Source organism: Alligator mississippiensis, chromosome 3 (genome assembly GCF_030867095.1).
Source record: "Alligator mississippiensis isolate rAllMis1 chromosome 3, rAllMis1, whole genome shotgun sequence".
NCBI lineage: Eukaryota > Metazoa > Chordata > Crocodylia > Alligatoridae > Alligator > Alligator mississippiensis.
In genome coordinates this window covers 246,996,849-247,024,011 of record NC_081826.1, presented here as the reverse complement: position 1 = coordinate 247,024,011, position 27,163 = coordinate 246,996,849, and the positions used below count along the sequence as shown (strand labels likewise).

Here is a 27,163-nt window from a genome sequence, read left to right as displayed (position 1 = left end):
TTAATATTTTGTTTTTTACAAAGCAAGGGTATTTGGCTTATGCTAATCCCATCTAACTTAATGTGCTGTATGTAGGACTGCCTGAGAAGACTGTTTAGAAGCTGATGCTGGTGCAGAAGGTGGCAGCTCGCATTCTGACAGGGGTGCATCACCAGGAGTACGTAGTACAGAGTCTGTGCTGGCTCCCAATAGTTTTCTGGGCACAATTCAACATACTCATTTTAACCTATAGGCTAGGGACAGAAGTTACACATAAACTGGTTTAACCGATCAGAAACTGGTTTAAACCTGTAACAGAACATAAGTTCAATATGCATTAACCAGTTTTAAATGGATGAAACTGGTTTATGATAAACCTGGTTGAATGTAGTAGCAGACTTAATTGATTTGGGTCAAACTAGTTTATGAAACTTCTGTCCCAGACCCCTTCCTGGTTCAAGTTAAATCACAGTCCCCCAGCACCTCAGCATGTTTTCCAGCCCTGTGCTGTGCTGTGTGCTCCAACAGAGAAGGGGGGGAGGGGGCAAGCCAGGGACGGCCCTGCTCTCCCCCCCCCCCCCCCCGGCAAATCCTGGCTGAGGTTTGGGACCGGGGGGGGGGGGAAGGTAAACTTCCCTTCCCCCATGTACAGAGCTGCCCTGCCCTGCTAAAAACTTACTGCTGGCTATGACTGTGAACTACAACTCCCACAGGCACCTGGAAGCAGGAAGAGGAAGTGATAAGAAACCCTGCAGAGTCCTGCTGCTGTGATTGTAGACTGCAAATCCCAGGGACTTTAGGGGCAGCAGGAAGAAGAAGTGGACATACAGCCCATACTGGCTATGCTCTAGTACCTCCCTTCCCCCCAGCTTCTGGCCTGAGCCACTGCAGGTATGTGGCTTCATTTTCCTGATTCAAAAGTGAATGTATGTCTAGTTGTTTCTTAGTTTAATTTCTGCATCTTAGACTAACCTGCAAAGACTGAATTGATTCAGCCTTGGGTTTTTTTGACTGTGTGTACTTTAGCTACTGGGTTTTAAATGGTCTGGGCCTATTTACCTAAGGCACTATCTTTTTTCCTTATGCCCCACAGCAATTCCTAAAATCAGCCATGAGCAGCCTCCTCTAACTAATATCAATACTTCAAGTCTGCTTCATGAAAAGGCATGGTAGATCAGTCTTAGAAGTAGCTCAGCTCTGGAATTCCTTCCCTCTTGAGCCCGAGCCTGAGCCTGAGCCTGGACAACTTTTGGAAGCACTGTAAGACCTTCCTATTAGGGCAGATTTAGCAAAGTTAGGCTGAGATATTGTTTGGGGTGCGGGGGGGGGGGGTGTCTCTGTTTTATGTTGATATTCTAGTTCCCGTTTAAGTTGTTTTGTCATTTTCCTGTTTTATAAGTATTCTGTTTCCTTTATTTTAAACTTATCTGAGCCTTGTTGGGGTGACATATATACATCAAATAAATAAATAAAATTTACAGACCCTATTGACCTTACATATTGGTTTATATACCTTTGATTAAATCCCCTAATTATAATAGTCTGGGAGACCTATGTTTACCATATGTCACCAATGAAAGAGGCATTACTGCTTCCCATATGGCTATTACCAATGCCAGAAGTTATAGATACTTTGCATGCCAATTCTATTGTTTAGTAAACCACTCTGGGCTAGTTCACTAAGTCATTTTTCTTATTTTTCCTTCTCATCTGAATCATTAATCTATCAAAAATACAAAATAGTTATTTTTTATGATTAATACTGACATGTCAATCATGCTTGTAGAATCCTTTCATCTCCCCTGACAACACAAATATTGCTGGTGAATAATTAATTTTTAAAAAGTAAACTGTTTAATGATGTTTAAATTGGTCAGAGCAAATTTTCCACCCTTTAAGGAAGAAAAGCACTGTAGATGCTTTATGTTGAAGATTTATATTGAATGCCAGCAATCTTAAAGTTCAGACTCAGAATAGCTGCCTCCTATTCTAGCCTTCTCTGAAATGAGCAGTCAGTGTCTAGTTTGAATTGTTCTCTCTATTTCCTTGGCACACTTCAGACTGTTGCATCAGATTTTAACAATTAAACTACATTCAGCCTTCTCAGTGTCTCTGAATGCTGTTTGTCTTGTAAGCTGGTGCTATTCATAACTGTTTTTAAATGTGTGAGATCTTGCATGCTTTCTTCCTAATTCTTCTTCTTTGAAAGGATTCTTAACATAGTGAATTTACATATGAGCTATACATTCCTTTATTTTTATCTTTCCTATATTCATATTTTCTTAAAGAACAGCAAAAGGAAGCGCTCATCACTGCAAAGCTTAGACTTTTTTTGAAACTGTAACCACTGTAATTGTTGTTTCTAAGTATTTATCTTCTGTCCAGAAAAACTGATGGCCTTTAATTCTTTATCATGCTTGCAACATTGATAATATAGGGTCATAGTTTTCATATGCTCTAACTAATGTTCTCTAGAGAATTCTCTGTATCAAAATGTATCTACTTGAATTCTTTCAGGATCAACAATTACTACTTCGGTATCTAGAATAATAAAGCTTTCATGGACTAAGCAGAGAGGCATGACCCTCTAGCCAGAAATCTCCAGCTTCAAGTCCCAGCAGGGTCATTGGCACACCCTAGTCAAAATCCACAGCCTTGGCTGCAGGCAACACCCAGTGTCTCTGAGGGAGGCTTAAAAAAAACCCAAACAAAACCTCTGACATGTATAGCAGAAAGAGGGGACGGGAGAAATTCCTTCCCAGCCCCATATAGCAATGGGTGAAGCCCAAAAGAATAGGAAATACTCATAGTACAACAGAGCCATTCATAGGCTTAGATCATCCCCAAACAGTAGCTGTTCAACCTCTTCTGAAACATTGCCAGTGATCAAGAGTCCTTAACTTCCCTAGACAGGCTATTCCACTGTCTCACTGTTTTAACAGTGAGCTTTTCCTGACGTCTAATCTAAACTTCGCTGCAACTTGAAGCCATTAGTCTGTGTCCTATTCTCTGCAGCAAGAGAGAAAAGGTGTTCTCCCTCTTCTTTATGGCAGCTCTTCAAATATTTGAAGACTGCTATAATGTTTCCTTTTAAGCACCTTTTCCACAAGCTGTACATGCCTAGCTCCTTTAGCCTCTCTTCATATGACTTGCTTCCCAAGCCCTTTATCATCTTTGTGGCATGCTTCTGAACCCTCTCTAACTTCTTCACTTCCTGTCTAAAATGTGGAGCCCAAAACTGCACACAATACTCTAGATAAGGCCAAACCAGTGCATTATCACCTCCTGTGTTTGTACCTAATGTTTTAATTGATGCATCCTAAAACTGCATTCACCTTTTGTGCAGCTGCCCTATTCCCTTTCCCTCCCCCTCTCCCACTGCAGACTTTCCCACCCAGGGGGGATGCATGTGTGCGCTCACCCCCTCCCCCCAGATTTTTTTTCTCCCTTCACCTATGAGTACCTTTTCTTTTTGTCTTTAACCTCCTTCAGCAGGTGCAGTTCATTCTTTATCTTTGCCTTCCTGATTTTGCCCCTGCAGGCTCTTCCTATTCCCTGGCATAATTCTTTGGTGACTTGCCCATTTTTCCATTACGTTTGTGTTTTCCTTTTGCACTTGAGGCATCCTAGAAGCTCTCCATGCAGACACATTGGTCTCTTTCCCTTCTTCCTGTGCTTCCATTATGTTGGAATAGTTTCTTATTGGGCTTTCAATATTGTGCCTTTTAGAAACTCCCAGCCCTTCTGGGTGCCTTAATCCTTCAATCTGTTTTCCCATGTCTATTAACCCCTTAAATCAGGTGAAATCTGCCTTTTTGAAATCTAGCGTCCTAATTTTGCTGACCTCATGATGACCCATCTAAGGATCTAAAATACTGTCCTATCATGATCCCCTTTTCCTCAAATTGTAGATGAATTTCACATCATCCATCAGTTCTTCCCTGTAGGTCAGGGCAAGGTCCAAGATAAATGATCCCCTGGTTGTATCCTCAACCTTATGGAACAGGAAGTTGTCCTCCATACAACTTAGGAACTGATTTGACATTTTACATTTGGCTGAACTGTCTTTCTGCCAATGTCTGAAAAATTGAAGTCTCCCATCAGTACCACCCCATAGCTTTTGGATATATTTGTCACCTCCTGTAACACTGTCTTATTCACCTCCTCTTCCAAATGTGGTGGCCCATAATCATCCCTACCATTATATGAGTGATGCATCTTTCACTTTTTATCTTCACCCAAATGTATTCTGCTTTGCTGTCTTCTTTCTCCTGAATCAGGGAACAAGTATATGTATTTTTCAGTACATTACAAGTCTTCTTAAGAGAATCTTTAACCCTGTGGGGTAACCCTTATATCAGAAGCAGTAAAGGATGGCAAATATTCAGCTTTTTATTTTGCTCCTATCGTTTCTTTTAAAGAGGACTGAAGTTTTAAATTATGCCAACACACAAAATAGAGAAAAATGACCAAGCTAATAAAAACTAAGACTATGTTATTTAAACACCTGGATTAATGTACCAAAGATTGCATTGTTTGTTCCAGGATTCTTTTCTTTTCTTTTCTTTTCTTTTCTTTTCTTTTCTTTTCTTTCTGTAACAGCTAAACTCAGTCCATTTAGCCAACACTACTAGGAAAGGAATATAGGCAATTTAGCTGTCTCTTTCAAAGCCCTATTACGTCTTAGTATAATTGTAAATAAAATTGACTTGACATCACCTTATTTATGACGTTTCCACACGGAGGAATTTCTCATTTAAAAAAAAAAACAAACCAGGGAATTATGCTAGAGCAGGTAGTGTGGTTTTGAGTGCTGTCTACTGAGATGTTTTCCACTATGCTTTCTTGTCTTTTGAGACTACTTGAGATTGCTAGCAAGAACATGTGTGATTACACTCAGAGCCTTACTCGGGTTCAACTGAGACACTGCCAGTTAAAGAAGTGAAGAGAAGTTACCTTTGCAGAACTATTATTGACATTGCATTTTATGGCTAAATTTGATGCTGACAAACAATGAAACACAATGTCAGCATCAATGGAAAATTCCCTGGTCACGTTGACAAAAACACTAACATTAGCTCAGCTGTCAATAGAAACTGTGAGGCACACAAGTGTAAAGATTGTCTCTCTGAGGAAATAAATCAGCAACTCTTCTCACTCCTTAAAGATGTCAAGTGCATGCCAATGCAAGGTTGATACCTTCAGCCTGTGGTCAAATGTTAACATCTTTCCACTGTTTCATAGTTCTGAGAGTTGTGATCCATAGAAACCAGTTGCTGATTTGCTAGACCACTACATAAAAAAACCCAATAAAAGCACTGAAAATAACCATACCCTTATTATTTCAAATGCAGTTCTTTTAAATCCCAGTGCATCTGATGCTGAAAGAACGGAATTTAACTGAAGGTTAAAACGAATAATAAAGTAAGCTGAGAATATCCCTATCCACTTCTCATTTACTTCTTCTCTGAAATATCATTATCCCTATTTTGTTGAGGAAAAACTGAGAAAGAGGAAGATGAAGTGACTTGCCCAAGGTCATCCAGCAGGCCAGTAGCAGAGCTGCAAAGAGAATCTTGGACTCCTGGGACCTAAGGGCTAATACAGGGGTAAAAGATATGGATCATGGGCAGGATACACCCATGGAGCCACATCAGCTGACGCCTGGTGCCAGCCCTGGGTCTTGAGGAGATCCACATGCAGCAAAGTGTGCACACTGGACCAGCCGTGCATGTAGGGATCAGGACACACATTACATGCAGCCCCCAATGCAGGATCCTCACTGGACACAGCACCTACATGGGGCCAGTTTGGGACTCCCACCCCAGATGCTGGATCCAGCACCTACAGTGTCTGATTTGGCCAGTCTGGATCGTGAGCTGTACATGTTGCCAACTCTGACCAGTCCAGAGTGACCATATGCAGTGCAGGTCCCAGAGCAGGTGCTGTGTGGCACAGTCCCAAACTGACCACACCAGATGCTGGACTTTGCATGCAGGGGGTGGGTATCTGTGGGTCACCTGCATGCTAGATCCAGTTCCCGCTCCAACCAATCCAGGACTAGTGCTGGCTGCAGCACCTACCTTGGACCGACTGGAACAGGTGCCACATGCAGGTTGTGTACCAGTCTGTGGCAGCCAGAAGACAACTTCCTTTAAAAAGGACTTGCTGGCAGTGGATGGGAAGCCACAGTGGCGAGGAGAACCAGTGAAGTCAATTCCAACACAAGCATGTGAAACCCCACTGCCAGTGCCAGCATGCTTTAGAGGAGTACTTGCATGCTCCGATTGGCGGGGTGGAACTTAAAAGCTGACAAGGAGCGTGCAGAAGGGGGACTGGAAGTGCATAGTCAGAACAGTGGAGATCTGCATTCCAGCACAGATTGCCCTGGGGGAGGCAAATGATGGGAGGTAAAACTTCCTCCCATGAGTGAAGGCTTGGAGGAGCCTACAAACTTACCCAGAGGAGCTGAGTGGATGCCTTGGAGAGATGGCTGGCTGCCAGGCGACAAGGATCCTGTAGGAAAAGAGAGAGAGAAAGAAGAATCAGATGTGGTGGACCAGCAGGAGTTCAACAGACATTTCATGGTCTCTCTAGTGAGGGGACCAAAGTAAATACTGTGAGATCTTCCTTACCTTATTGGGACTCTAACAGCTGGCTGGCGTTAGGCAGGGTATAGAGGAGGCTGAGCCACAGTAGGCAGCACCTAAGCAGGTGGAGTGTTGTGGTCAGGAAATAAAGACCTTCCTCCAATCAGCAACAAATTTCAATATCAAAGTTGTGATAGTTGAGAGCATTCGGCACTTCTGAAGTTGAATCACCAGGTCAAACTGTCTGCCCCAAAAGGTAGAAACCCAGGGAGCCATGCCGAAAGAAGTAAACACTCATCTAAAGAATGACACAGGTAAATACACAGTCCATCCAGAGTGGGGACTGTGGGCACTGGATCCAGCATGCCAGGGGAGAAAAGAGGGTCCACTGGTCTGATCCAGCCCACAGAGCTGACTCTGAAGTGTTCATCCAACCCATGGACTTGTTCCATACCACCCATCTGGCCTGTGTGGTCAACTGAGTACTAGCACATTACCTGCACAACCACTCTGTAACGCAAGATATAAATCATATCAATAACAAAAACACCCACCTCAGTCATTAATGAGTGCTGCAATTAATCAGTGTGTGATATAATAGATTGCCTTGGTAATTTGTAAGAGAAGTGTTTTGAAAGCAGTTAATCAGACTTTCTGTGTTAGAGGCATTTCATTTGGTTGCTCTGTTTTGAATCATGACATTTTAAGTTTCTCAAACTGCTTCTCAGGTTGTTTTTTAAACTGACCTTTTTCTAAATATCATATTTTGATAACTCAATAACCCCTTTTATCAGAAGGAGAAAAAAAGCAAAAACCTATTTGAACATTTTAAATGTTATGTTTGAAGGTATGTAACATGTAATGATTAGTGTGAATTACTGATAATTATATTTGTCCTTTAAAATGTTTTTCATGCATAACTTTCAAAGTGCAAAACCTTTAGCATGGTATTTCCTTGATCATTTTCACAATTTTTTTCAACTAGAATGTGAACAAAAATCTGTTTCAGTATTAACAGTCATGATTAGTGCCATGACCACTTTTTTTTTTTTAAATGTACTTTCTTGGAACAACTCTCAGCCATCAGATGAAACTCTGCAGAATGTTCTACAACCGATAGGGAAAATCTGAGATTCCTTTCCTGTCTGTGCATATCATTAAAAACCATGCAACATGTTGCATTGGTGTCTCCTAGAGGATAGGTTGTGATGACATTAAAGTTGGCATTTTGTATGTGGGCAAAAGGACTGTACATGTGTTCACTCATTTGCTCTTGCATGCTTTCTCTTTTTCTCCACCACCCCTTCCTTCTTCCTTCTGATCCTATGGGACCATGGTGAAAGTTACAATATTGTCTTTTTCTATTTCATGAACCAAGGATCATGTTCTGTCTGCAAAATATGCCCAGGGACCTATTGATTTCCCATAGCACAGGGTTGAAGAACTAACTCTAAAAAGTCTGATGCATACATTGGTCTCAGTTAAGCAAAATTGTTTGGTTTGAAAAACTCTATTTCTTTGACGTGTATTTGTCATTTTGTATTCACTTCATGCTTCAAGTCAAACCTCTAGCAGACCTGGTGAAACTCAAGGATTTTCTAATTATTACAGGAATCCATGGATGATATCCTCACCCTCTGCCCAGTGAAACTAGCCAAAGCAAAAAAAAAAAAAAAAAAAAAAGAGAGAGAGAGGGAAAAAAAATAATTCTGTTCCAAATACAAGACCTCATTTCTTTCAGTAATTTTGTGCATTTCACCACCTGGCTTCAAACTTTTTTCTATGGCATTGCCCAAACTCACCCCAGCAACGTTTCTACTGTGATTTGTTCTGATTTTTTTCTCATTCCATCCCTCAGTCTTCCTTCATCTTTGAGACATACTAGTATGGAAGAAGCAACAAGCTCTCTTTTTCCTTCCTTAGGACCAGAAAAATGTCATGGTTTTGTCAACATCAGGGACCTTAAAATACCTTTATTTATTAATGCAGTAGAACTAGTCAGGATGTTCCCTCCTCCCCCAGAAAAAACAAAACAAAACTGATTCATCAAAAGTGTGTGTATATTTACAGATTGGTTACGATATAACTTTCTCAGATCCTAGTCAAAATGACAAGACCTGAACAACCGCTAGTTCAGGAGTTAGGTCATTCATTTTGGATGTGTGAAATTCAAGTTTAAGCATGTGGCTTATCTGTTTCAGATCAGATCTTTCACTAAGGATTCACACAATCTAGGTGAATTTCCAAACTTTGAGGGGGGATGAGTGAATCTCTCTCCAAGATGCAACATGGAAACTGTTTCCAAACCTTTTCAAATTTTACAAAGAAAAAAATAATTATTTTTTTCTGGTATACCTGATGGAGATACAGTGGTACAGGGAGTGAGAAAGCACAAGGAGTCATGCTTCTATGGGTACAATGAAGGCAATCATGTGTGCAGTTAGGATCTGATTACTTGATGGGGAACTGCACAGGAAATGTGACAATATTTCTGACAAGTGTTAAGAACATGAGCTAACCTTTCTCACTTTTGTAACTGCTATTCTCCTCAAAGAAACTATGAACAAAAAGAATTGACATTCTTTTTGCTTTTAAAAGCTTGTTTGCTATTAAATAAAAATACATTTATAGAAGAAGCTTCATACAGAATTTTAAGCATAATTGCATATCAAATAAGTTCATGCACAAACTGCTCTTCCTAGGTATACCCAAGATAATTTGTGCACAGAGTTGTCTTATGCAACTACAGTATATTTATGTGCTAAATAGGTATGTAATAGGACAAAATATACATCTAACAGTATATTATATGGATGGCTATCTTTGACTTCCATTTTGTTCCTTTTATTTCCTTTTTCATTATACCTCTAGCCAACATAGTATTTCTGGATTTGTGATACAGTTGTCCTATGTTTCCATTTGTTTCCCATGAACATGTACATGCACACAACTAGTATCTAATAATTGTTTCACAGACCTGGCTAGTGCAATCAGTCAGTAGTGCTACAGGGCTCATAACATTTAGAATGATGTTACCTTATGGTAAAATGTTTCACTGTAGTGTAGATTCAATTGAATATGTAAATTGCAGTCTAGTAACTGTTAGTTTGTTTGACTACTGAAAAGTACTATATACGATGCATTTAAAAAACTTAATTGATGTAGACAATACTGTGTAAATCATAACAGCTATAGAAATTTAATGTTAGTAAGGGTTGTATGGTAAATGTTTAAATCTATAGCTACATCAGCTGTAAAATGGTTACTGGAATATTTAACATAGTTATGTATATATGTATAACTCCTATAGCACATACTGTATTTCAGCCCTACATTCTTAATGCCATTGTTCTGTTTCTGAATTTTTACAAATGAACTAGCATTGTTTGCCCATAATGGACAATCCATTCTAGTTTTCAAACTTGCCAATATGTTTAATTTTAGGGAATTTAATTATTATTTATATTAGTTTGATACAGTTATTAGTAAAAATATATTTTATGTGGACATGAAATTAGAACATTTGTTCAAAATTGACTCTTGGACTCAAACCACATGTATCTTGCATGTGCAAATGAATAAATAAATGAAGTCTAAGCCAAAATGTTTTGAAAGAACGCACTGAAACACGCAGTCATGCAGTAACCATACATAAATTCTTAAAAATAGAAGTAAGCTTAAAAAGCTTGAAAGACATGATGCATGGAACATTTCTAAAAATGCCTCAAGCAATGTTATAAATCAGTAATTCCCAAGAAGTGGGCTCTTTTGCCCATCTTTTGCCCTTATGGACTACATTTTACATATGAATCTAAAGAAAATGAACCTGTAGATCTTTTAGCAAAAGCAATAGCCACATTCATGACATCACTGACAGAGACCAAGAAATCTATTGTGTGTCCAGTGCCCTCAATGAAATTCATAATTTAGGGGAGGAAAAAATTAACATATTCACCTGAATGACAGCTGCTGACACATACAGATCTATTTTTCAGTGACTTTATGTGGTGTTGTGGTAAAATGTGTGGAAACATTTAGGAATGGCAGCAGCAGGTATCCACATGCTGCATACAATAGAAAATAAAGACGCACATGTACTTTTAGATATTTTCCAAAATAATCTTTAAAACTCCCTTCTGACTGATGGATAGAAGTCCAAGCACTTAAGTCAAGTGCAGCTTACCTCCATCACTATTTTAAATAGAATAAGATAGGCAGTACATTTGAAGATTATACATTTGTTTCAAGAAATTGGTGATAGCTAAAAACACTTCATATGTTAAGATGTGAGGTAGTAACCAATTTGGCAGTTGGATTATTTGTTCTCTTTCAGTGCTTCTAAGATTCATCATTGATAATAATATAATGTTTTATATAAAGGAAGTGATGAAATTAAAAAAAAAAATCTGAGCCACACAAAATTGTCAAATCTTATTTTCCATCCAGTGGTGATATGTGCAGCATCAGTTCTGGGAACACTGTAAACACTAAGTAAACTTGTGATAGCAATTATATTCATATTGTAGTAGTTGAAATTACATCAGAATTTCTATCAGGTATCTCTGTATTTTGGGAGTTTGCAACCCAGATTTAAAAGGAATTGTGGTAGGTATATGGGCCCTTCACTTTGTAAATATATTAATTTTGTTGGACTAGATAGAGAGCAGAAAGAAGTCAAGATTTTTTGCTTAAAAAACTTGAAAGGCATGATTTGTAAAATAGTGTGACAGTGCTATGGGTTAGATGCTGACGTGGAGACATCCATGACTTGGATAAAAGGGAAGTTTTCTCCTAAACCATGTGCAAACCCTATTAAAATGCACATACTGATGCTGGTGCAGTTTTTTGTTTGCCTGTCTTTGTCTTCGAAGGCTGAAGTTGCTATACAGTTTAGGTGACCACTTTAGAAAAATGAGAACTGACTTCCTTTCCTGAATAAAATATTAGACTTAACCTTAATTGAATGTTGTGGCTTTGGTCAGGTTAGGGCACAAAAGGAAACGTTACTGTACTCATTTTCCAGTGTAATGTTCTAAATGTTCATGTTACAAGATGTGGAGGGTTGGTTTTTTTTACTAACTGAAAGTAAATTTGCTATATGCATTTACAGGTAGCAAATTTGCTTATTAGTGAGGTTTACTGCACAGTAATCATGTCCATGCATAGATGCAGGTGCTTGCTGCACAGTAAACTATGCTACTTTGTTATAAAGCATTTCATGTAGATGTGCTTCCTGTGTGACAAAAATACCCAATATCTGACTTTTGACTTAAGTTGCCTGAATATTTTTAATGGTCTAACCATCTTATTACTATACTATTCATATCATGAAAGTAATTTTTTCCTTCATATATCACAAGTATAATTAGGAAAACTCTTGGAGAAAACCATAATTGTATTCAGTTAGGATCCAAAGTTAAATGATCTAACAGAGATGGTTTAAGACATAATTAAATCAGTCCTGCTACAAAGCAAAAGTTAAGAGCAAATGGCCCACTAGAGGACTCTTACAAATCAAATGTCTGAAGACATAACAGGTGATTTTTTATGACCTCATAATTTCCCACTATTATTAATATCTGGAGAGACAAATCCAGGCTTCCTTATCCATAACTTCTAACTCCTCCTTTCTTTTTCCATAGGGGTTATTCCTGGTTCACTCCATTCTATTAATACTGCTTGTCTCCATGGAGCTACTGAAACACTTTCTTTTTGAAGCTGTATTCTTTTCAGAATATTTCTGGTGAGATAGACAGTTTCATGCCTACAGCCTGTTTAACTGATATTAAAGTCTAATGCTGGCCGATTTAATGCATAAATTTTTGAAACAACTGCTAAAAGAAATAAATTTTGAATTTATTTATTTTTTGTCACCTCACAACTATTATACTGTTTTGGTCTTTGACTATACTTCATTGTATGCAAAAATATTTTAAAATAAAAACAACTACAAAAAAGTTTACAGAACTATATCTTTCTCATAAAATGAATAGTCTATAATATTGGATTGAACAAAAACTGTACATTGACTAAAAATGTTTTGCTGTTGCTACCAAAATGTAGCTAGAAAGAAATAATTTATTTAACATATTTTAATGATACCGAATATAAAAGAACAGTTTTTCATTAGCCTTTAGGATATTAAATCAATTTTTATATTTCTTTATCCCTTGGGTAACATCTACAAAATAATATCAAATGCATTATGTGAAAATTGTTTATGAAATCTACATTAGACAATGTAAATTAAACCATTTATACCTCAGGATATGATGTATATTTGTAGGTTAATACTTATCATATTACATCTGATGTCTTTTGAAAGAAATCTTGATCAATCTTAAATCTGTGAAGATTAACCTTCTTTGTCTAAATGAAAGCACTATAGTAATCAGATCTTGGTTGAAGCTTATAGGGTACATGTGACTGACAACAAGTCAAATCATCACGCTACTTTTGAGGCTGAGACATTGCCATCAACAGCAAAGCCTTTTTCTCCATTTACCAAAGCAGGAATTGGGAGCCACATCAAAGGTAATATTTTGTGTTGAAATCTGGGGAAGGTTAATTTCCCTACTATAAGTCCTATGGCTCATGCCAAAGGAAGTAGAGTAATACCACAACTACAGAACAGCACAAGTTTCCTCTCCCTTATGCCGTCACAAATTAATCTTATAATATTAATTAATATAAAGATAATTCCCTAACATAATTCCTTTGAGAGAGGGATTAGAGAAGGCAAAGAATCTAGGGCCTTAGAAGTAATGCCAGGCAGACCGACTTGGTAGGGCTGGATAAGATCCATTTTCATAGGTTTCAAGTCCTCTTGGTATACTATCCAGTATTAAAATTAAAACAGTAAATCTCTTGGAATACTTTGTGTGTGTGTGTGTGTGTGTTTACTAGTTTATTTTCTCCCATTTTTGTTTCAAGAGAAAATGCCCCATCATTTCCATATATCTAAACTATTGAATAGTTCATTTATTCAAACTATCCAGACTCTTAGCAGATTATAGGGCACTAAATATCTAATTGCCTCTCATAGTCTCAGTTTCCTTCCTTCCCTTCTTCCTTTCACCATTCTTTCCTCCCCTTTGTTATCTCTGCTCTACATTTATAGAAATAATAGGTGTCTATACATGTGCTCTGAGGTGGGAGGGCACTCTTGGCAGCTGCTCTAATTAAAATGCCCTCTGTATCTTGTGTAGTCTGTGCCCCATACTTCAGAATGCCAGGGACTGCTTTAACTTAAGTTCATTCACTGCCATTTTGAAATGTGAGGATGCTGAATACATGGTGAGGTTGCTGGAGCATTTTAATTTGCAGACTTATCTCTCTCTTTCAAGTTGTTTTTCAACACCTCTTTAAACTTGCAGTATTATTATCTTTTTAAAAACTTACTTAGTGGATACATGTGTATTGTTACCTGCCATGTGTTGCCTTTCTATCCTCTGTCTATGCTTCCCTACATCTATAATCTTATGTTCTTAGTGAATTAATTCAGTGAGAACTCATTTCTCAACTCTGTTTTCATGTGTGTGAACATACTATTGGTTCAGGCAGTCTAACTGAGGAAGACAGGACACTTAGTGTGAGGTTCTGTACAAAGTGTATGATTTACTTTATAGTGCTTTATTTTCACTATATATACTGACCTTACAATAACTTATGTGGATATAAGGCTGTTTGAGGGGTTTCAAATAAAGACAAAGTAATTGAGTAACACCAGCTATTATATTTAATCAAATTCACTATATTAACTATTATTTATGAATGCTTGTTACTTCACATCATGTCATTTAAAAAAAAAAAGATTATTTTTTGAAAAAACAGCAATGATAAATTATTATGACTGTTCTCAGCTTATTTTGATAAATTAAAAAAATATTATTCAGAATAAAGGACTAGGTCGATGCCACTTTTTTTTAGTTCCAAAATAAAAATGTTTTGGTGGTTTGGAATTGACAGCATCCTAAATACATTTGTTACTTTGCCAAAAAAGTATCCTAATTTTTTTTAATGTAATTGTCATTAAAAAAAAACATTAAATCAATCCATTTTTATGTTGTTGTTAAAATAGTATTTTGTCTGAATTCATAGTATGGGTTATAGAAAACAGTTGTGTTGAGACCTGGTTGAACTGTAAGAAAGAGTTTGGGGTTGTAAAGAAAAGTTATACTGAGGTATCCAGCATGTATAGTGAAATCCAAAAAGCATTGATTGTTGTCCATGTGACCATCTGAGTGCTGGTGTTTACAGATATTAACATAGGAGTGGACTTTGTGTGCACACTTAAAATGTGTGTATACAAAACAGGGGCCCTAAATTGAAGCAGTGGGTTTTTAAACCCGCCACTTCAATTTAGGGTGAAGTAAATCCCCGTGTCTTGCAGACACCCCACACTTACCTGCCTCTCCAGTGGCAGGGAGGGGAGGGCTAGCTGCCGGTGGGCAGAGTAGTTCCTGAGCTGAAGGGGGGGAGCTGGTTTTTCCCTCCATGGCAGCAATGGGGGCCCGCCACAGGTGGCATCTGCCCACAGGCACCGGACTTGGGCGGTCCTGAGGCACACCACAGCTGTAGAGGGCAGCACCAGGCCCCCACACAGCTCAGGCAGGCAGTCAGACTCAGGGGGTTGGGGGAGGATCAGGCTTGCTGCTTTTTTTGGGTGGAGCCTGTCTGCCTGGGCTGCTTCCAGACTGCCTGCAGGGCTTGCTACAGAGCTGTGGACCCGCTCAGTGGCTGTAGGGGCAGTAAACTAAGAACTTCTCAGAGGAGTTCTAGTTTGCTGTGCCCCAAGTCATTTAAGGTGCATTTTGCTGCTGAATTTCCTGCAGTAGCTGGAATTAATGCGCAATATGGCTCCAAGGCATGCAAACACTGACACCATTAAAGTGTCGTGCATACATGCCCTTCATTTAATCTACACATGGACTTAGACTCTTTGTATACTTAATACGAATGCTTATTGGAAAATTTGAAGTAACAGGTAATTACTTTTCTTTCTTTTCGTCCTTTCAACGCCCTTCATGAAAATAAATTAGTTACTCTGTAAAGTCAAAGTTGTCAAAAAGCTCAGTGGCTTTCTTATTACAAATAGGGATTGAAAAAACTGGAGGAGGATATCATAGCTTCAGATCTTGATTCATTTCTTACAGTCTTTTCTTCCATCATGTTCCATTAGTATTTGACTACTTCTTTGGCATTATGTAATAAGGCATGCTATACTGCCATCAGTTCTTTAGGATTCCCTTAGCATCAGTTGTAAACATTTTTTTCATTATTTCTGTGATACTGTTTTGCAATATTTTCTGTTTCATATCCATGACAGCAATTAGTTGATCTTATAATTTATTTTAAAACAAACTAAAATAACAAACTAAGCAAAGACCAATCTGAATGACCAATACTCAGAAAACTGAATCATTTTATTTCCCCAGACCATTGCAAACAGTAAGAAACTGAAAATATACTTCCAATTTTAGATACAATATAAGCCTGCCACTCTGTAACCTTTTTCCCTAGCTGGCCAGATGGGTAGTGCCCCATACATTTGCAGGATGGATCTTGCTGGTGATCCTGATCTGGCTGTGGAATTGGTGTGGTGGGTGCTATCCAGCCACAAGGAGGGTGGCACAGGGAGCCCAGCTGCAACTTGGCCCCATGGGAAAAAGGGTGCATGGCTTGGCCCGGTGGGGAGAATGGGTGTAGCCCAGCCAATCCAACCCCATAGGGGAAAAGGAGACATGGCTTGGCCCCGACTTGGGTTTGTGGGGGAAAGGGACGTGACCCAGCCCCAGTGGAGATGTGGGGGAGGGCACATGGCCTGGCTGCAAATGGCAAGCCAAACTTGCAGTGTGGAAATTTGACAAGGGGAGTCTGGACATATTAATGGTCACTGCTCTCCCACCACCAAATTCCCTGCACCACAGGCCAAATGCAATTCCTATGTGGGCCATATTTGACCCATGGGCCAGAGATTGAGAATCCATGCTGTTAAATGTTAAGTACTTTGATAATTCATTGAAGTACTTAAACAAAATCTTACTCTTGACTATGTACATAGTTCTGGTGCAATGCATGTGCTAAGTGTTGTATTAAATTAATTACCTATTTAGGAGACAAGGTGACTATGAAGAAAAGCAAAATAAAAATGATAGTGAAGATCTGTACGTGCCCTTATAGTTTTTCTTTTTTTAGTATTATTGGATATTGGTAGTTATGAAGAACAAACTTCCGCCCCCCACTGATTATTTACTTTTTATCATCAATAATAGTGGTTTTCAAACTGTGTTCCATGGAACCCTGGGGTTTCACAATATGTCATCAAGGGTTCTGCAAACAGATTAGGGTTAATGGCAGAGGAAGCTGAGAGGTGGTATGCCACCATTGCTAGGCTGGGTTGACTGACTCCGCATCAGCATCATACAGCCTAAGGAACTAGGGGTAAGGGTTCTGCAGCAGCAAAAGTGATATGAAAGGGTTCTGTGACTGTAGGAAGTTTGAAAGCCACTGATCTGTGAATAGATCAAAGCTATAAATTATCACCAACAGAACTAGAATTAATTTTGTGCTAAAATAGATACATTAAAACTAAGGTGGTCTCTTTTCAAGACTGTCAATATGATATTGAATAATCTCTGTAAACTGTTTTGGTTAACTGACCACAGGAAAAGAGCTTTTGTCAAAAACCAGCCATTTTAATCAAAGTAGCATAATTACTTTTCCCTTGGAATAAGTCTATGAAGGCCATTCAGCCAGATAGTTTTGATAGTTTTAAGTTTGAGCATTTAAACAAACACAATGTCATCCATTTGAGTTCTTCTAATTGTAGTTTGGTTAACATTTTGGAAAAAAAAAGAAGACAGATCCATGTGAGAGAGACTTCAACATGGCAAAGGATGCTCCAAAATATATATCTTGATGACTTGGTTTAGTTGTTGACATTGGTATATCAGTTTGTCCTTGATTACCCCAGCAACAGTGAGGCAACATGACATGTAATATAAATTTTAAACTTATCACAAAAGTTTTGATCATCTCCTACTAGATATCCTCTAACTCATTTCAACTAGAAAGATATAAAAATGCAAGGTACAAGCATTAATACCATATGTACCTTATTGTTAAAAGTAATCTTCTACCAGATTAAGCATCATTAAGTATCGAGTGGGCACGTCTATACAAGATGCTTCTGCGTACTAGCCTAATAACACTGTGCAGTAGTGTGCCAGTCAAAAACCATGCTAATATGTAGTGTGCAGTGTTATTAGGCTACTGCACAGTAAGCACAAAAAACTCCCATGAGCCAGCAGTACTGCACAGTAGTGTGAGTTACTGTGCATTGAATTAGTACTTGGTTAACCAAGTATTAAATGTAATGCACAGTAACTATGTCACATTAATGAATGTGTAGACATGCCTGCTAAGTATACAAAAACAGGTACTGCCAAATTATGTACTTCTACTTCTCTTTGTATGTTTAAATTATGTTTGTCTAAATGGTGGATGCGTAAATATGCACATGTAGATTGAGCATGTACAATAGGCTACATACTGGCCTGATATGTATACATGTAGTTGAGCATAAGTTTGGGAAAAAACTGGGGGACTCTTCTAGGTTTTAGCCCTAAGACTTCCATGGGGCTAAAACTTCACTGCTTAGTGGTTAAGGCACTGGCCCAGGAAGCCAGGGACCTAGGTTCTGGGCACCCCTCACCCAGAGAGAGTTGAACCTGTGTTTGATTTCTCAGTATGGTGCTCAACCACCACACCACATGTAGTTATTATCCAGACCCCTGATTGTTTTTCGGGCTGCTTTTAAAGAACTCCTGCTACAGCTGAGGCAACATACTGGATTCAGTCCTTGAGTAGCCTCCGCCTCTATGAGTTCCCTGTTTCTGCCCCAGTACCTTTGGCCAAGTACCCAGCCCTTTGAACTCCAGTTTGGCCTCAGCTTGCTTCTTGACCTCTGATTCTGGTAAACCTTTCAGCTCAGTGTTTGAACTTTAGCTTCCTAAACCCTGAGCCTGGTTAGTCCCCTGGCTTGGTGTTTGGTGTCTGACTTCTGGTTTCTGCCTGTCTGGTGTGTAACTCAGATCTGCCCTCTGCTGCTGTAAACTGAGACTTACATCTGCAACCCCAGGCCATCCCTGGTTCTGTCCACTAGACATGATGTCTCCATGGACTATGACAGTTGCCACTACACTGCAGAAATCATATATAAGGGAAATCTTAAACCTTTTTTGTGTTGCAAGAAGACAGTTTCAAAACAGTGGTAGTATCTCTTCTGAGTTGAAACTTTTTGAAATTATTCTCTCTCATTGTCCCACAGATGAAAAGTAGGTGAACCACTGCTTAATTATATTTAGAGAAATATTACCACTAACTTTGGTGGTACTATTTTAAATGAATAAGGTAAGTAATATTACAAAATATTACTTTTAGAACAAATCTGTTGGCTCCTTTTTTTATACTGCAAATGGGTCATGTTTTCTTTACTCCTTGACTCTTTCTTAGTCAGGACTATGCAATTTGGTAAAACATTCTTTTATGTTTTTAAAGTATAGGAAACCCTCACTATTCGTGGGTTCAGCATTCGCTGTTTCAAATACTTGCAAATGCCGAACCTGCTTCTTAAATGCACTTAAAGGAGCTCCTTAGGAGCTCCACACTTCCCGCCACTGCACTCCTGCAGTCGCCAGAGCAGCCACGCCCTTCCCCGAGCTGCCAGGGGCACTGAGTTCATGAATGCAGATGGTGTTCATAAATGCAGTGCCTTATTTGTGGATTTTGCCGTTCGCGGGGATACAAAAACATATCCCCTGCGAATGGCGAGGGTCACCTGTAATCATTTCCTTGTAGAAAAAAAATATATAAAAAAGCACAGAGCTTCTGATTGATATACTAGTCTACAACATTCAGACATAACATAGTTCTTCATAGTATAAGTAGAAGCTGAGGAATATCATTATTGTGCTTCAAAGTTGTAAAGCTAAGTTTGCCTTTAAAAAAGCTTCATATGGAGATCTCGTAATGGATCTGAAATTAATATATGACACATGACAACGTATAGAAAGAAATGAATGAAAAGTTCAAGAACAGCTACCAGAGGAGAGAGGCTATTGCCTTCCAGTCAAATGATTATTGCTGCAACTAGCTTAAAATCAAGTGTCGTAAATAGGCTTTTAATTTAGATTTAATAAGACATTTGTTGTGTTTGTTAAATATCAGTAGATTATTGAAAAAGCAGTGATGAGGTTAACAAGTAGCAAGCCTGAATTTAGCATCTGTTAATTAACTTCGAATTACAAACACAAACAATTACAACAGATTCTTATTAGGGCAATAAATGTGTAAGCACTAGCATTTGAGATAATTGGGATAGCATTCTTCAGGCCATATGCTGTTCTAGGCATTGACTTAACACTAGATGTCATGTGAACTTTATCTTGAATAGGGTTAGTAGTTCTGAATCCGAGCAGCCTGTTCCAATTCCCATTCAAGTTTGAGAGCAACTGATAATTAGATAAGTCTCTGAAAGTGTTTCAATGTGTTAAAGAATTACAAAGGCTCATTATGAGATGGAGTTTAAAATTTGTATAGACTTTACTAAGTTATTTAAAATGTAATAAAGTGTTTTCTTTGATAATGCAGTACTTTAAGTAATAGCCAAGACAAATACCAAGAGGCATTACTGGAGATTTAGATATTTGAGCAAATCAGATTGTGGCAGCTGTGTCCAAACAAGCAAGGTCTGTATTTGAATGTGTGAGAAACACACAGACTATACATTGAAAAGGAGAAGAAAATTCCTCTGGATTCTTCCAGGGGTAATTTCGCTGTAATTGGGCAGCATTGCTTCTAGAGCCTGTATCATTTTCCTGGAAATGAAACAGCTTGATTTTTCATTCATGCATCTGTGGCCTTTATTGGCTCTAAAGCTAGGTCACTGACTTGGAGGGGTGGGAAATTTAGGTTGTTCTAGTTAGCAAAACAAAACATGGCCAACATTAATGCACTGAAATATAGTTCAAGCTGGCGAGCACAGATTGTTACACTGAGATAGGAGCAGGTTCTGGTTTGTGCATTATAAAGTGGATGTAAAGTTAGGAATAAACAAGATTTTAAAGCTTTCTTTGCATTAATGTAAAGGTACAATAAATCCAGGTTGTCTCTATTGACTTTTATACATCCCAACTGGAGTGATAATATCAGTAGTTATTTCACATTAGTCTCGTTTTTCTAGGAGTCTGTACCTAGGGCTTAAGGATTTGATGATATTGTTAGTATCAATTCCTATTAGTAGCAACACATCAGTGCCCTGCTGCTATCTGGCTTCTAAGAAGCAATTGCTCTTATAAACTAGTGTCATGGGGAATTAATGTTAGGGGAATGTTCCAGGTAAACAACTGTTGCTGTTTCAATGTGTTGCTTCAGACAGACATCAGCCTTAAAATTTAAGTGAAGTTTCCCATACATTACAATTTCAGGACTGGTCTGTAGAGAGTAATGAAAGGATACTGGTTATATGCTTCAGTTTTGATTAGTTGTGGCCAATGGAAATAAATTGAAAGCAAACAGTGGCATTTTAACAATAGACAGATAATAGAATCAGCTGATGTTATCTTTCAGCTGATCCATATTTTGTCCTTTTTCTGTGATGTCTACAACTTTATGATGTGTGCTTATAATTTGTTGCTTCATATTCTACGGTGATAAAAGAACCACCTTTTATGTTTTGTTGCAAAAACTCAACATGAGAATTCTTTACTATGAATGAAATATACATATTCCTGACCGGTATTGTTGTGGGTTTTGTGTGGGGAGGGGCATTTTTTGGTTGGGTTTTTTTAACTGACAAAACTCTGAATAATAAGAGTTCACCATTTTGAAAAATGATCCCTGTTTGTCATCTTTATTTTTTCTGATTATACTGAAAAGGACATGAATATTCATGATAGTCATTTAACAAAGTATACCTTACCACATGTTGCTCTATGCAGTGATAGATTATATTTATTAATTGTTCAGAAAGGTAATTAGAACTGATAGATGTAGGAATATGCTCATATACTCAGTAGCTGTTATAGTAAAAGAAACTTATCTATTTTTAAAATGTTACTGAGCAGAAATAAAATAAATTAAAGACTTAATCACTCTGGTATCCTACCCAGCAGTGCCCATTGCTTTGCATTGCATCTGGAAGGTCTTAAGAGTCTCAAAATTAATTTGTCAGCCATTTGACAGAATCCTTTCCATGAGCAAGAATCCTTTCATTGCATACAGGATTAGGCTACCTTCAGAAGGGTATTTTTTTGAAAACTAAGCAGGTTTAAATTACCTATAATGTCTAATTTTTTTTCTTCCTTCTTTCTTGGTATTTAATTGTTAAAGCGTTTTTTTTTTATTCCCACAGCTGCATCTAAAATATTCAGCTGCCAAAATGCAAATTTGAGAGTTCTTATCTTTGAAAATACTAAATTGCATAATTAGCCTGTTCACTCAATCAGGCTGCATACTGACCTTAGTAAAAGCTAATTTATTTGTTATAAATTGGAAATGCTAATTTTATATCAGAAAAGAGAACCTCATTTGTATGTTAAATGACGCCTTCGCATGTCATGTGGCTTATACAGACGTGTATATCAGGGAAATACTCATTAGGTTATCAAAATAGGAGGCCAAGATGCCAATTTACTCATTGTAAAATTGTCTGTAATATGGTGCCATGGAGTGGATTCCATGAGAAGAGAAAAATGAGTGTACACAATTACAAGGTATTTTTCCTTAAGCTGTATTTATAAAATGTACATAACTCCTGTTACTTCTTTGAGCAAGATAGCATCAATGATGCAGCAATATAGCATCAAAACTTACAGCTTACAAGTCTCTAGAAAGCAGCTGTGTTCAAACAGCAGGCAAACAGAAGTTACTTTCAGAAATGCTATGTCCAGTTCTGCGTGACTGTATTATATTCTAGGTTTGTATTTGGTAGCTTGTACAGTACATGGGGTTGGCAACAATGTTATCCTTCCATGGTGTTGGCTGTTTTTGCAAACCAAACCTAGTTAAATTCAGGTACAAAGAATGCTCAGTTAGAAGGGTTGTAGTTCATTTTGAACTCATATACTTCATGGATTGAAAGCAGAAGGTAGTCCTGGTTTCACTGCGTTTTGCAAAGTACAAGGTCCTCATCTGGTATAAAGTTGGAAAATCTCTTTTAAGGCCTTGTTGCACATTAACTTTGGCTCTTAAACCCTGGATTATCCACGTGTTAACACCTGAAACTGGTTTTGAGTGCACTTTAGATGGCTTAAAGTTATGAAACTACAGGGCAGGTTTATCTCTGATCCATGTTACCCAGCTAATGTTCCATTAATGTGTGGCCACTCCCCATAGATGAGCGGCCCAAGTTACAGTCCTCCAGCATCCCAGGAAGCAGTGTCCCTTTCCCTACCTCCTGTTCTGTGTGGACAAACTTTCTACCCCCTGAACTCTACTGCCCATGAGGTAGTATGGCACCAAGCCAAATCCCCCTCCTACCCTCAAGGGTGTTACTTTCCCATTCTAGGGGTGCAACTCTGTGCAGACAGTCTGCAGGTCACATGTCAGCTAGCCAAGCTGCAGGACCTGGAAAGGTCCAAGAGGGGGATTTTGGGAGGTTGGGAGAAGAAAAAGGTAGAGGGCTGGATTGGGTTCCCATGAACTTGGGGCTTCCTTCCCAGGGCAGGTGTAGTATCTCCCCCAAAAGCACCTTCCCACACTGCTTCCACCTCCCAGCCACCTGGAAAGGAGAACCAGCATCCCTCATGGCCCAATCCCAAATTCCAATTTATTAAAACATGAGACCTGTAATTTACTTCTATATTTCTTTTATTTTTTTTAATTTCTTTTTATTTTATCCTTCAGTGACTTTCTTCATTTTACTACTCTTCCCTCATGTTCATTTCCTTTTCACCTCCCATTTCATCACCCACCTATTCCATTACCGCTCTGCCTCCCAGCGTCATGTTCCCACCCCCTCCCCCAATCCATCTTGCACCATCCATCTCCGTCCCCACCCTCCTGCTCCTCTGCCCCCCCATTTAGAGCTAAAAGCCTGTCTTGGCACACCAGCTCTGGAGTGGCAACTCACAGCTGTAGTTCCTAGTTAGGCCCCCACTCTCCAGCCCTTTTGTGATAAATCATAGCTGTGCATGTGGGGGACAGTCAGGCTTTTAGCCTAAAGTTCAACCACACCAAGCTTGAGCTAGCACTAACACTGATCAAAGTTTGAGCAGCTCAAAGTTCAACATGTAGCAAGGTTCTTGTACAGCTTTTAGGCATATAAATTAATAAATGTCATGCTATTTCACCCTGCTAAAAAGCTGCAAAATCACTATGACAACTTAGGGTTATGTTCTATTATCATTTGGTTTTGGATTCTCTTCCCGTTTGGTCATCTAGTCAGATATAATGACCACTTAGATAACTAAATAGAAACAGAATGTCACCCCTAAATTCTGTTTTGTTCCTCATTTTGTCCTGTTAGGATTCCTAAATGATGAGAATCGGGCTTCTGTAGATGTCCACATACTCTGGAGGGTCACCATGGAGGTATTATTACTACCTAAGCTTAGTTGTGATCCAACTGCACCTGGAAAGTGCATATGCTGTATACTTTCCTAATGTCTTAAGAAAAGCAGAAAATATGTTGAATTACTCCTTAGAGCAGAGATGATGATAACCTACTCACCTTTTACCTAATACAGTCAAATGTACTGGGAGCAGGGACATCCAGTTTAGTTTCTTTTAGTGAGCAAGGGTGGTGGAGAAGGAAATTTCATGGTGTCATTATTCTCTCTTACTCAAAAGATAAGAGAAGACCCACTTTGACCTGAAGAAATTTGAAATCTTATCTCTCATCTCAGGAAAAAAATGCTGTAACAACTAATCCTAGGAAATTCAGGGGGAACTGGGGCATTTTCAATCTCTTCCGTTTACATTATTCTAGTATTTGGAAAATAATTACACCCATTCTAGAGTAGGGATTATAACCTGGTAAGAGGATTTTTAATATCTCCTTTGCTCTTCATTTCTGAAACTATTTACTTATTTTCACTCAGACTCCATCCAGTTGGAGAGAGGTGCACCGTTAAAATCTGCTGCATCTAGCTGATTTGGTTGCTCACTTCCTCTTGTAATTTTGTAAGCCCCATGCTTTATTTTCTTTTGTTTTTCTTAGTATATTTTCTTGTGGCCACTTCTGTTTCAGGGGACATAGAGCATTTCATAGAAAACTTGTGTTGCTGGTGAAAAATTGCAGTAATTAAAGTGTATGTATATGTATTCAGGGGAAGATCCAGAGGAGGTGCAGTAGTGCTCTCATACCCGTTCTTTCAGACCATGCCTAGGGAGCAGTGAGGAGAGGGGGGAATGGGGGGAGGGGCTTCTAAGGTCCCCATATTTGGTAAGAATTCCACTCCCTTCCCTTCTCTTCACCTTCATGCTCAGCTGCATGTTCCCTCTCTTCCCATTTTCTTCCTTTCCTACCTATCTGCCATCTACAGCTGACCTAGGGGGTTGGATAAGCTCCAGAGCCACTCCTGTGCTGCTCTATCCAGGCTGTGCAAGGAGTGAAGCTCAGCTGGCGGCAGTGACAATGGTGTCAGGTTATGCTTCTGGGGGTTGGGGTGGTGGGGAGGGAGAAAAGATCTGTCTGCTGCCACTGCTGCTCCTCTCTCCAGCTGTGTGACAGGGTCCCCTAGCCCCTGTTACATGAGTAGAGAGAGTATATTTGCTCCTGTGAGCAGACTAAGACACAGGCTGCAGAACTGGAAGCCTGCTGATACTAGTGGAGCCCCCCTGTACCCTATTATGAAAGGGGGGGCGCACATGACTGTCACAACCCAAAGTTGTGATTTTTTTGTTTGTGTGCGCGCTTCGGCACTGCTAAATTATTTCCCGCCAATTTGTCGCTTTCTTTGCATGGTAGAGTTCTCTGCTGCTAGAGAGAACTCTGGTGCAGCAGGGGATTTCCCGCCAGATTACAGCTTCTTTGCAGTGTGCATCTCTTTCTTGCATCGTAGTGATACATGTTGTAAAGAAGTTCCCGCCATTTGTATTAGGATCCGCGCCATGTTATTGGCCCATTCTTAATATAGGCACACGTGGTGGCTAGCGATTGGCTTGCTAGCCATACAAAAGGCTTGGGTCGTTTCCGCCCAAGCCGGAGGAGGGAGGATGAGAGAGATTCTGTGTGAAGATCTCCAAGCGCTGCGGACCCTCGCGGACCCGACGCGCCTCCCCTAAGCAGGCAATAGAGGCAGTAGAACCGAGTCTACGGAGCTTTCGCTTCTCGCCTCTCCCCGTTGCCGAGCGCAATCCTAGACGTATCCCTTTCCTGTAACTTCAGACCCGCGGAGCCTAGCAAACTCCGGGGAAAACTTATCGGACCCGTGGAGCCTGAATAACTCCGGGGAAACTTTTCGAACCCAACTTAACCGGACCCGCGGAGCCTAGCAAACTCCGTGGGAGCAATCGATTTGTCAGAGTCCTCCAATGAGGGTTCAAGTGGGAGCTGTGCCTGGAAACCTGTCCAGCCTACACCAATACCATCTTTGGGTGTAAGTAAACAATCTTTTCAATCAACCATTACGCCTCTGTAACTAATTCTAACTCGCATGCGCTAAACTGCCCCGCGGTTCTCTCCCGCCCCGCGTGCCCGGGCTGCTGGCCACAGCCCGTGTGCACCGAAGACGGGTCTGGTACGACCCCGGTTCGCTCCCGGTTAGCCCATGGTGGCCAGAATGGGATCGGAATCATCGCTGCGCATGGCGACGAGGGCGGGACTGGGGCCCGGCCCACACAATGACCAGAAGCAGGAAGAGCATAGAGCTATATAAGCCTCCTTCCTGGGATGGAGACTGTTTGACCCGGGGGAGGGGGGACGCTAGGGGAGGGGCTGCTTCTGCACCCCCCTTTTACAAAATCCTGGATCTATCCACATGATGATAAAATACAGACAGACAAACTTTTAGTAACCTTCATGTCCCTAACTCACAAGTTTCTACATAGGCTCTCAACAGAAAATTGAAGCCAAGTTAGAAATATACTTATGGTGGTCTTGCATGTCCTGGCATGTCAGGTTTCAATTTTTTCTTTAGGAAAATAGGCATATTTATTGACAGACCTTCCAAAGGCACAAAAACAGAGCTAGGAATCTACCTTCCAATGAAAAATTAAAACTTGTGCATTATCGGTTTATTATGTTCTTAAAGGCACAAATGCTTTAGCAGCCATACTTTACTTGAACTGTTCCAACAAGCATCCATTCAGAACAATAGAACATAAGCTTAAAAAAAGGAAAGATTTCCAGATGTCTCAGCTTATCAAAACAGTTGGGTTTTTTTAATTCAAGATTTTGATTCAGGATTTTTTTTTTTATCCGATCTGTAGCAATTGGTTGGGGAAAAAATGCTTAAAATGTTAATAAAAATAATATATAAATATTTGGAGAAATAAATTAACAGCATAGTTATTAGTTCAAATGGTAGAACTAAAAATGTTATATATAATGTTATATTTTTGTGACTTTAAAGGTTGTTTTCTTTAAA

At 39.3% G+C, this 27,163-nt stretch overlaps 1 long non-coding RNA gene across 1 annotated transcript in view; it reads left to right on the top strand.

The window, feature by feature from the left end:
* The first annotated feature begins 16 nt into the window (after positions 1 to 16).
* The window catches only part of LOC132249593 (uncharacterized), a 41,990-nt gene continuing 14,843 nt past the window's right edge, over positions 17 to 27,163 (top strand). The window contains exons 1-2 of the long non-coding RNA XR_009461100.1: positions 17 to 157; positions 693 to 870. This is a non-coding gene — a long non-coding RNA (uncharacterized LOC132249593). The remainder of the gene's footprint in view (positions 158 to 692; positions 871 to 27,163) is intronic.